The 12,074-nt window shown below is 37.1% G+C and overlaps 1 long non-coding RNA gene across 1 annotated transcript in view; it reads left to right on the forward strand.

Annotated features, from left to right (window-relative positions):
• The window catches only part of LOC137636659 (uncharacterized), a 7,123-nt gene extending 1,092 nt beyond the window's left edge, over nt 1–6,031 (forward strand). Inside the window, exon 2 of the long non-coding RNA XR_011043181.1 lies at nt 5,929–6,031. This is a non-coding gene — a long non-coding RNA (uncharacterized lncRNA). The remainder of the gene's footprint in view (nt 1–5,928) is intronic.
• Nucleotides 6,032–12,074: the final 6,043 nt, after the last annotated feature.

A 12,074-nucleotide genomic window follows, 5' to 3' on the forward strand; every position in this document is an offset into this window, starting at 1 on the left:
AGATCTAATATATTTTTTGTCTCATAGATTTATTACGGCATAATCTGCAGGAATTAAGCCAATTCATTGGGCCTGTAAATGTATTTTTTGTTTTTGTTTTTTCGCGAGTAGAAATGGAAATATTGCAATGAGCTTATTGAAAAATCGCTTAAAAATATGAAAAAAAAATTTCTATTCCTAAGTGGAAGACATTACTTGCTTGATAATTTCCCCCTATTTTTATTATTACTTCATGACTTAAGATTTCTCCTGTAGTTTCTCATAGTTCAAGTTCACTTCTCCTTATTTTTTGGCATTGTTGGGTAACATTAAGGATACTGAAATCTTTGTATTGAGGTCGCCTGGCTTTATTCCAATTTTCATTTCGAATTTTTTCTAGTTAATTTCTTCTATAGTTTTTGTGTGGTTTAGTTTTTGTGTGATTCTATGAAACGGATCTGTTTTAACGAGTTTATTAATTTGATTCTTAATATTGTGATGCTTGATTTGTAGGCTATACGTTATAATGCACAGGAAGGAAAATACACTTTGTTTATATTATCCATTATATGCAGGACGACTTTTTTTTTATTTTGTTTTTATGGTAATTTCTAATAAAAAAATATAATGGACACAAGTAAAATTCTCGAAAAGCACTAGCAGACCTCTCACTAGTGTTCTCTTAGCTACCTATTTCCTCAGGGACTTACAATCCCTGACTGACTGACTTACTACCTTACAATCTTACAACCTTACTACCTTACAATCTTACAACCTTACTACCTTACAACCTTACTACCTTTCAACCTTACTACCTTTCAACCTTACTACCTTTCAACCTTACTACCTTACTACCTTAAAACCTTACTACCTTACTACCTTAAAACCTTACTACCTTAAAACCTTACTACCTTAAAACCTTACTACCTTAAAACCTTACAACCTTACAACCTTAAAACCTTAAAACCTTACAACCTTTCAGCCTTACAACCTTACAACCTTTCAACCTTACTACCTTACAACTTTACAACCTTACTACCTTACTACCTTACAACTTTACAACCTTACTACCTTACAACTTTACAACCTTACTACCTTACTACCTTTCAACCTTACTACCTTACTACCTTTCAACCTTACTACCTTTCAACCTTACTACCTTTCAACCTTACTATCTGACTACCTTACAACCTTCTGACTAACCCCCCCCCCCCCTTCGCCCCTTTCAGGTTGTCCAAAATCTAGTCCACTCTGGAATTCCTGTCGGTTCCCTGACACGAAAATCTTTATTAGTTATAGAAGTCAAAGCGTTTGGGTAGACAGACCAATACATTTCTCTGAAATAAATACCAGTGTACGTGTATATTATTTTACTTTGCGAAATTAGAAATTTGTTTAGGTACATTTAATTTTGCTATAATCAAAATTGTCTCGATTTTAGGAATTTTCTCCATTTACCAGCCATTATATTTTTAATCATATTTAGTGTTAAGGTTTACTTTTCAAGAGTTTTGTGGTTATTCATAGTTTTGTAGTTACACATTTTTCCACTTTGAAAGTTTGTAGTTACACATTTGTCACACACTTTTCTACTTTGAAAATTTGCTAAAAGTTTGCAAAAGTTTGCAATTACTCTTCTACTTTGGAAATTTGCAGTTACTTTTCTGCTATTGACATTTTTTGGTAACCTATTTTGGTCCTCATTTCTTAATACCACCAGTTTCGTTTGTATTTTTCTAACACAATGGAGAAATTTATAGGTTAAATAAAACCAAATGTTTAAAAAACCATATAAAGTTTTCTCTAGTCATTTTTTAGTTATAATTTATTGATAAAGTTCGTCGTGTTATAAGGAAATGTAAAATTTCTAAATTAGCTTTAGACAGCTTTGATTACACAGGCAGTAAGGTTACAAAACACAATAAACCATTTCAATTAATATATTTATCGATTTCTTTGCAGTTTTAAATGTGAATAGAAATAGATATCCCTTCATACAGATTTTGGTTACAATGTGAATGAAGCAAAACTAATTATAAAATAAGCTCATACAGCTCAAATTAATCTGTCAGTTCACAATCGAGTATTTTTAACAGTCAAATCTAGATGTAACTAGGTATAACAGAATACAATTATCATACAATGATCACAAATCAACACCCAAACACTCCATAAGGTTACTGGCAAGTTCCACACAGCATTCCTCTTCTGCTTGTGTCTCTCTTGTCCCCGTCTAGCTTGAACTGACCTCTTCCCTCGAACTACCTTCTGGCGAAACAGAAAACTAGACCAAGCCAGGATTTCTGCCGGCTGTCTGTCAAAAGATATAATTAGCATTTTATATTAGTCGATTATTTTATGTATTCACAGCAAAATACTAGATGGCTGTGACTCCAGTTTATGCATACATTTTACTAAACGAAATGTCATGTATGTTTAGACTTTGATACTGAAAATCGAAGGCCTTTCAAGCATTTAATGTAAAATCTCTCTCTCTCTCTCTCTCTCTCTCTCTCTCTCTCTCTCTCTCTGTTGGTTTTAGTTATGAACTGCTTTTACAGAATCACTACTGCTATTGGGAATACAAAAATTACTGGTGTCGTTGGAACATGCGCGGTGTACTGTAGGCATTGGTTACAGATCTTTGCACTGTTATTATTATTATTATTATTATTATTATTATTAGTTGAGCTAGAAACCTAGTTTGAAAAGCAAGATGCTATAAGCACATGTGCTTCAACAGGGAAAAATATCCCAGTGAGGAAAGGAAATAAGGAAATAAATAAATGATATGAGAAGTATTGAACAATTGAAATAAAAATTTCTCTAAAAACAATAACAACATTATAACAGATATTTCATATATAAACCATAAAAAGACTTGTCAGCCTTTTCAACATAAAAACATTCGCTGCAAGTTTGAACTTTTGAATCTCTGGCAGGTGTGTACTGAATATATCACCCTTGGATCTCTCTCTCTCTCTCTCTCTCTCTCTCTCTCTCTCTCTCTCTCATATGGTTACTGAAAATATCTTAACTTGACTGTGTTTAGAAAAGTTCTTTGTTGATTAACTTTGAAGTTTGGAATCTTTGGCAGGTGTGTACTAAATATCACCTTTGGATCTCTCTCTCTCTCTCTCTCTCTCTCTCTCTCTCTTGGTTACTGAAAATATTTCAACTTGACTGTGTTTAGCAAAGTTCTTTGTTGATTAACTTTGAAGTTTGGAAGCTTTGGCAGGTGTGTACTGAATATCACCCTTAGATTTCTCTCTCTCTCTCTCTCCTCTCTCTCTCTCTCTCTCTCTCTCTCTCTCAAGTTGGCCACTTGTTATTGATAATTTTAGCCACGCTTACGATACTCCTGCATCGTTTCAATGTGAACTCTTGTAATTATCATGGGATTACTGTTAGCTCAAAGTGAATGCCTTCACTACCTGGCATTCAAAGCCTTTTGGTATTAGCGCCTTATACAACGCACAGATTTCCTAAGCGAGGTTAATCATGTGAACTATATTCTTTGACTCGCCTCTCTGGATGACCCTGTGTGTCTTAATCCTTACGTTCTGTTTATAAAATTCCACACAGTCTTCGATTCCGGTACCTTAAAGAACACAATTTCAATGCTGGTAGACTTTTGGTTGGTAATAATATGCGAATTTTGTTCTTCTATTGTTGTTGGGATTCGAAACAATTGTTTATTCATTACTTTTTCATTAGAATTATATAGGCGATGGGCATTTTGAATTAATAATCCCTAATGTCAGTCAATCAGGATTGGCAAGGCTAATTAATTAGTTCATTTTGAGGGCAGGGTAATTTTATATTGATTTTGAGGGCAGGGTAATACGATGTTGATTTTAAAGGCTGTGGTAATTTTATATTTTTTTAGGGCAAGGTCATTAATATGATTTTGACAGTAGGGTCATTATAGGTTATGATTTTATATGGGGATAGGAACGTACTGTCTCTTCAAACTGCTTAGCTCCTTGTAGTATGTCTGAAAAGTTGCCTCTGGAGTTTTTGAAATTATGAATGCAGGATTCTTTTGTGAATTTATAAGGCTTGACCTTATTACCTGACTCGTTAGTAGTGCTTCTCTCTCTCTCTCTCTCTCTCTCTCTCTCTCTCTCTCTCTCTCTTTCTCTCTCTCTCTGGTTGTGCTTGTATCTCTCTCTCTCTGGTTGTGCTTGTATCTCTCTCTCTCTCTCTCTCTCTCTCTCTCTCTCTCTTCTCTCTCTCTCTGGTTGTGCTTGTATCTCTCTCTCTCTCTGGTTGTGCTTGTATCTCTCTCTCTCTCTCTCTCTCTCTCTCTCTCTCTGGTAGTGCTTGTATCTCTCTCTCTCTCTCTCTGGTAGTGCTTGTATATCTCTCTCTCTCTCTCTCTCTCTCTCTCTCTCTCTGGTAGTGCTTGTATCTCTCTCTCTCTCTCTCTCTCTCTCTCTGGTAGTGCTTGTATCTCTCTCTCTCTCTCTCTCTCTCTGGTAGTGCTTGTATCTCTCTCTCTCTCTCTCTCTCTCTCTCTCTCTGGTAGTGCTTGTATCTCTCTCTCTCTCTCTCTCTCTCTGGTAGTGCTTGTATCTCTCTCTCTCTCTCTCTCTCTGGTAGTGCTTGTATCTCTCTCTCTCTCTCTCTCTCTCTCTCTCTGGTAGTGCTTATCTCTCTCTCTCTCTCTCTCTCTCTCTCTCTCTCTCTCTCAATTCAAATTGGGGTCTTACTGACTTTATCCCTCGTATTGCAAATTTGTTTTTTATTCTCTTGAGCCTTTATGCTTAAGTAGCAATTTGAAAACTTTACAATTCTTTCACTCAAAAAGCACCGTGTTTTGCCTTGTTTGTCTGTAGCTCTATTCATGTCCAAAATTTGGTTCCCGCTTGTTATTCATGTCCAATTATAAGTTCCGAGTCTCTATTCATGTCCATTTACAAGTTACCCCTCTCAATTTATGTCCATTGTTTTGTTTCCCTTGAATATTCGTGTCCAATTTTTTGTTGTCCTGAATATTCATGTCCAATTTTTGTTCCCCATGTATATTCATGTCCAATTTTCTATTCCCCCTCTCTATTAATGTCCAATTTTTTGTTCTCCCAGAATGTACATGTCCAATTTTTGTTCCCCATGTACAGTATATTCATACATAATGTTCTATTCCCTCTCTCTATTCATGTCCAACTTTTGTTCCCCCTATCTATTCATATAAAAATTTTCGTTCCCTCTCTATTCATGTCCACTATCTTCTATTTCACCTCTATATTCATGTCTATATTTTGTTCTCTCCTCTCTACATTCTTCTACGTCCTTTATCTAAATTCATTTTCTTAATGCCAGTATTTTTTCTCTTTCATTTAAGTCAAGATTTAAATGTTGATCTTCCATCGATACTCCTTCATTTGTTTTATTGTTGGTTTTATATGTGGTCATTGGTCCCTTATTCAATTTCAACGATAATACAATTTTTTCTCCTTCATTATTGTTTTATATCTAGTTTACGGAAATAATTGTTTGACTCAAAGCTCTCAGAATTTGCCTTACTGATTAGGGTTTAATTTTAGGGAAATAATTGATTCAAAGCTCTCAGAATTTGACATACTGATCAGGGTTTATTGTCTGAGAATTAGCGTTAAAATGTTTGCTTATAAAACGAAGTAAATAATTATAGCCACGAAAAGCAAAATGAAGACTTGATTGGTTAGTACCAAAGTCCAAATGAGTGACATGGACGGACTTGAGTCCGTTTATATCACCAATTTGGACTTGGGTGTAAAACTCCTATCAAAGTCTTTCATTTCTCATTTCGTAGCTATGGTCATGACGTGTCAGTGAATTCAACGGAGAAAGAAGGGATATTTTGTCTAGTCTCTAGTCAAATTTCATCAGTCAGGAATTGTTTCATGTAAAACATGTTACACATGAAATATACGACAATACTAATTCAGATTTTATTATTCACAGGAATGAGCTTCGATAGCAGTTCGCGCGCCAGTCCTGTGAGCCGTCAAGAGGAGAGAGTGGCAGTCCTGTGAGCCGTCAAGAGGAGAGAGTGGCAGTCCTGTGAGCCGTCAAGAGGAGAGAGTGGCAGTCCTGTGAGCCGTCAAGAGGAGAGAGTGGCAGTCCTGTGAGCCGTCAAGAGGAGAGAGTGGCAGTCCTGTGAGCCGTCAAGAGGAGAGAGTGGCAGTCCTGTGAGCCGTCAAGAGGAGAGAGTGGCAGTCCTGTGAGCCGTCAAGAGGAGAGAGTGGCAGTCCTGTGAGCCGTCAAGAGGAGAGAGTGGCAGTCCTGTGAGCCCACAAGAGGAGAGAGTGGCAGTCCTGTGAGCCGTCAAGAGGAGAGAGTGGCAGTCCTGTGAGCCGTCAAGAGGAGAGAGTGGCAGTCCTGTGAGCCCACAAGAGGAGAGAGTGGCAGTCCTGTGAGCCGTCAAGAGGAGAGAGTGGCAGTCCTGTGAGCCGTCAAGAGGAGAGAGTGGCAGTCCTGTGAGCCGTCAAGAGGAGAGAGTGGCAGTCCTGTGAGCCGTCAAGAGGAGAGAGTGGCAGTCCTGTGAGCCGTCAAGAGGAGAGAGTGGCAGTCCTGTGAGCCGTCAAGAGGAGAGAGTGGCAGTCCTGTGAGCCGTCAAGAGGAGAGAGTGGCAGTCCTGTGAGCCGTCAAGAGGAGAGAGTGGCAGTCCTGTGAGCCGTCAAGATGAGAGAGTGGCAGTCCTGTGAGCCGTCAAGATGAGAGAGTGGCAGTCCTGTGAGCCCACAAGAGGAGAGAGTGGCAGTCCTGCGAGCCATCAAGAGGAGAGAGTGGCAGTCCTGCAAGCCATCAAGAGGAGAGAGTGGCAGTCCTGTGAGCCATCAAGAGGAGAGAGTGGCAGTCCTGTGAGACCACAAGAGGAGAGTGTGGCAGTCCTGCGAGCCATCAAGAGGAGAGAGTGGCAGTCCTGCGAGCCATCAAGAGGAGAGAGTGGCAGTCCTGTGAGCCATCAAGAGGAGAGAGTGGCAGTCCTGTGAGCCATCAAGAGGAGAGAGTGGCAGTCCTGTGAGCCATCAAGAGGAGAGAGTGGCAGTCCTGTGAGCCATCAAGAGGAGAGAGTGGCAGTCCTGTGAGCCATCAAGAGGAGCGCCGCCACCCTCCCATATAAAAAAAAGTCAGCCGGTAATCCAGGGCTTATATAACGCAGTTTCTGGACACTCTTCGTAAAGGATTTGAATATTTATGAATTTAAATTTAATTTTTTTTTTTTTTTTTTTTGGTGCTTAGGCCGTTTTGTGGCAGTGAAGTTTTCCATTATGTATAAAAATGGCCTGTCAACTTTTGTGTATTTCATTAACAAAGTCAAAAAAATTTATTTCCGTGTTTGAAGTGTTGCCTTGAATAATTTACTTGCCCTAAATCTTTTGGGTGATTCAATTTTGCCTGTCAATAATTTACTTGCCCTAAATCTTTAGGGTTATTCAATTTTGCCTGACAACCGTATTCCCATGTTCAAGTTTATTTTTTCAATAAGAAAAATTAAAGAAAAATTAAAAAAACATGTCTCATTTCAAAACCACAAATTACAAAAAATGGGTGTATTTAAAGAATAGAAGTATTGGTTCACAGGATTATTTTATTTGAAGGTTTCTCACAGATACAGCATGAAAATGGTGTTAAGAGTTCGATGAGCAGTCAATTTTAGCCTCTCGATGAGCAGTCAATTTTAGCCTCTCGAGTTGCCTTTAGCTATTTTGTTTTCCATTTTTTAAAGATAGGTTTGCAGACCATTTAGTACCAGGGACGAATGGGCGACCAGGTCCCCCCCTCACTGGTGGTGGTCTAGGGCTGGTTCCAGACTCCTCCAGTACCGGCCGGAGGAGGGGGCAATGCGTGTTACCCTTCCAGGTGTACCCCATCTGCTGCTGGTAGCGCCAGAATTTCAGCCATTTCTGGAAAGTTATACATGTACTTGAAACATAGAAAATGGGAATTTGCCAAAGGAAACTGGAAAAGTTATCAAAGCATATATACAAGAAACTTACAAAAGTAGGACTCATATATGCAAATTAGCCAAATGGACTGGAATAGTTATACATGCATTTACTTGAAGCATATAAAATGAGATTCATAATTATTAGCCGAGTGAAACTGATAAATTGAATTATGTAAGATGATGTAATAGTTTGGCAAAGTAAAAAATTCATTGTGCAGTATAGGAATAAAATATCCAAATATGACAAAATTCAGGAAGAAATATAATTGTTTATGCTTTAAATAACGAGAAAACCAGCCTATTACACATGAATGTGATGAATAGAATGTATATGAAAAATCCATGATTCATGCGAAAAACGTTTATGGTGTGACTGAACGACATGTGCAAAATATGGTACTGAAAATAGTAAAAATTTTACTGCATTTGGAATGGAATATAAATTGCCAATTAAAATTTCTATATGAATATTAACTACAGTCTATAATGGAAAAAGTAAGGTCTTATACTGTATCTCACTTGTAATACTATAGATGTATTTATGTGGTTATTATCATCATTACTTGCTAAGCTACAACCCTAGCAGGATGCTATAAGCCCAAGGGCTCCAGCACAGAAAATAGCCCAGTGACGAAAGGAAACAAGAAAAAAATAGAATATCTTAAGAACAGTAACATTTGTATAAACTATAAAAAAAACTTTAACAAAACAAGAGGAAGAGAAATAAGATAGAATAGTGTGCCAGAGTGTACTTATATTTAGGGTGAAGTCGGTGGTAAATGTTTCAGAAGAATTTAAGATTATTATTAGTTGTATCTAGAACTGTGTCAATTTCTATTAAAACTACAAAAATTGACGAAGTAATGTTGAAGTTACCTGAAACGCAAGGATGGTGCCTGGAAATGAAACGAAGGAAGAACACTAATTGGATGATGCTGTGAATAGAGAAGAATGGAGGGAAGGTGAATTAGAGTTTTAATATATTTGTAGGTGATCGACCTCTGCAAACAGGTGATTGAAAAGGGAAAGGTTGAATGTTGGTCATGTGAGAAACATAAATCTGAAGGAACATCCGTTTCAAAGTAACTCTGGTCAGAATGGCTGTGATTGAAAAGGGAAAGGTTGAATGTTGGTCATGTGAGAAACATAAATCTGAAGGAACATCCGTTTCAAAGTAACTCTGGTCAGAATGGCTGTGATTGAAAAGGGAAAGGTTGAATGTTGGTCATGTGAGAAACTTAAATCTGAAGGAACGTATGTCTTAAGAGTAACTTTGGTCAGAATGGTTGTGATTGAAAAGGGAAAGGTTGAATGTTGGTCATGTGAGAAACTTATGTTTTAAAGTAACTTTGGTCAGAATGGTTGTGATTGAAAAGGGAAAGGTTGAATGTTGGTCATGTGAGAAACTTATGTTTTAAAGTAACTTTGGTCAGAATGGCTGTGTTTGAAAAGGGAAAGGTTGAATGTTGGGCATGTGAGAAACTTAAATCTGAAGGAACATCTGTTTCAAAGTAACTGTGGTCAGAATGGCTGTGTTTGAAAAGGAAAGGTTGAATGTTGGTCATGTGAGAAACTTATGTTTTAAAGTAACTTTGGTCAGAATGGCTGTGTTTGAAAAGGGAAAGGTTGAATGTTGGGCATGTGAGAAACTTAAATCTGAAGGAACATCTGTTTCAAAGTAACTGTGGTCAGAATGGCTGTGTTTGAAAAGGAAAGGTTGAATGTTGGTCACGTGAGAAACTTAAATCTGAAGGAACATCTCTTTCAAAGTAACTCTGGTCAGAATGGTTGTGATTGAAAAAGGAAAGGTTGAATGTTGGTCACGTGAGAAACTTAAATCTGAAGGAACATCTCTTTCAAAGTAACTCTGGTCAGAATGGCTGTGTTTGAAAAGGAAAGGTTGAATGTTGGTCACGTGAGAAACTTAAATCTGAAGGAACATCTCTTTCAAAGTAACTCTGGTCAGAATGGTTGTGTTTGAAAAGGAAAGGTTGAATGTTGGTCACGTGAGAAACTTAAATCTGAAGGAACATCTCTTTCAAAGTAACTCTGGTCAGAATGGTTGTGATTGAAAAAGGAAAGGTTGAATGTTGGTCACGTGAGAAACTTAAATCTGAAGGAACATCTCTTTCAAAGTAACTCTGGTCAGAATGGCTGTGTTTGAAAAGGAAAGGTTGAATGTTGGTCACGTGAGAAACTTAAATCTGAAGGAACATCTCTTTCAAAGTAACTCTGGTCAGAATGGTTGTGTTTGAAAAGGTTAAGGTTGAATGTTGGTCATGTGAGAAACTTAAATCTGAAGGAACGTCTGTTTTAAAGTAACTTTGGTCAGAATGGTTGTGATTGAAAAGGGAACGATTGAATGGTGGTCTTGTGAGAAACATAAAGCTGAAGAAACGTATGTTTTAAGAGTAACTTTGGTCAGAATTGTTAAGTTCCTTGCAAGAAAGTGATTTAAAAAAGAGAACTAAATGAAGTCAGTTGCTTGATTGAAGAGAACAGGCAGAGATAGAACTCCCTCTTTGAATAAATGCTTAATGAATGCAGAATGTAAAGGTGATAAGGATCAATCACTAGTGAGAGATGAATGCAGACATAGGGAAAATTGCAGAAGAATGTGAAGAATAAGAGTGTTATGATTCATGTGGAAGAATGGAATGACAGAAAAGGAAATAAAATAAGGAGTCAGATTCTCCTGAGAGAGAGAGAGAGAGAGAGAGAGAGAGAGAGAGAGAGAGAGAGAGAGAGAGAGAGAGGGGGGAGGTTATTAAACTAGGAAGTGTATGAAAACATATTTTAAAGGAAATTCAAGTAGAGTTTAGAATGGAAAATGAAGCAAGACTGAAAGGAATGTCTGGCATAGCATTACATTGGGGTTATTTATATCCTTTGTCGTACTGTCTGTATTAAGTTGATTTGTGGCAAGGTTAATGAGTGCAAGTAGATAGTGCATTGAATAAAACTCGGTACTGTAATGTATAATGCTTATTTGACCTTAGTCCTTGTAGCTCTAAAGGAAATGTAGAGGAAATTTGTTTATAATAAACTAAAAGTTAAAGTACATGAATAACACTAACAGAGCATACAACATAAGGGAAAGGGCAACGTGCCAAGGCAACAGGTAGATAGGCATTGAGAAGCTAGACTTTAACGAGCTTGCTTCAGTATATCGCTAGATATAGAAAGAATTATTTAGGGGAAAATGTTGGAGTCTATTAGTGATAGGCTCTGGGTCACGTGCTGTTAAGGGAGGTCACAAGTTGATATTTGAAACTATTGATTGATTGATTGATTTTAGGTTTTCTGGCATCCTGAGATGACAGTACTATATTATTATTATTATTATTATTATTATTATTATTATTATTATTATTATTATTATTACTTGCTAAGCTACAACCATAGTTGGAAAAGCAGGATGCTATAAGCCCAGGGCCCCAACAGGTAAAATAGCCCAGTGAGGAAAGGAAACAAGGAAAAATGAAATGTTTCAAAAACAGTAACAACAATAAAATAGATATTTCCTAAATAAACTATAACAATTTAACAAAACAGTGGAAGAGAAATTAGATAGGATTGTGTGTCCGATTTTACCCTCAAACAAGAGAACTCTGACCCAAGACAGTGGAAGACCATAGTACAGAGTCTATGGCCCTCCTCAAGACTAGAGAACAATGGTTTGATTTGAGAGTGTCCTTTTTCTAGAAGAGCTACTTACTATGGCTAAAAGGTTTAAATAAATGAAAGCAGGACATCAAGACTATTTCAGATGAATTTGATAAAAAGACCATGTATAGGAGAACCAATAATTCATGTGAAAGGATGGAGAGACAGAAATAAGTGTCAACCATTTAGTATTTGTAAGTTTTTGTGTGAGACCAAATATCTTCAGTGAGATTAAAGGAAACAGTGATGAGAAAGTGTAAAATATGATTGTGGAAATATAAGGAAATGGAAAAAATGTTACTGAATTTGGAGTGCAATTTAGAAAAAGAGAAAGTGTCAAGTAACATTATAGATAAATATCATGTTGATTCCAAAATGAAAGGAGACAATGTAAGGTCTTGTATAATATTACATGAGAGAGAGATACAGTATTTGTTAATAATGTGGTTTAGTGTACGATAGAGACCGAGGTAACACAGAAATTTAGTAG

This window comes from Palaemon carinicauda, unplaced genomic scaffold (genome assembly GCF_036898095.1).
Source record: "Palaemon carinicauda isolate YSFRI2023 unplaced genomic scaffold, ASM3689809v2 scaffold3497, whole genome shotgun sequence".
In the NCBI taxonomy this organism is placed as follows: domain Eukaryota; kingdom Metazoa; phylum Arthropoda; class Malacostraca; order Decapoda; family Palaemonidae; genus Palaemon; species Palaemon carinicauda.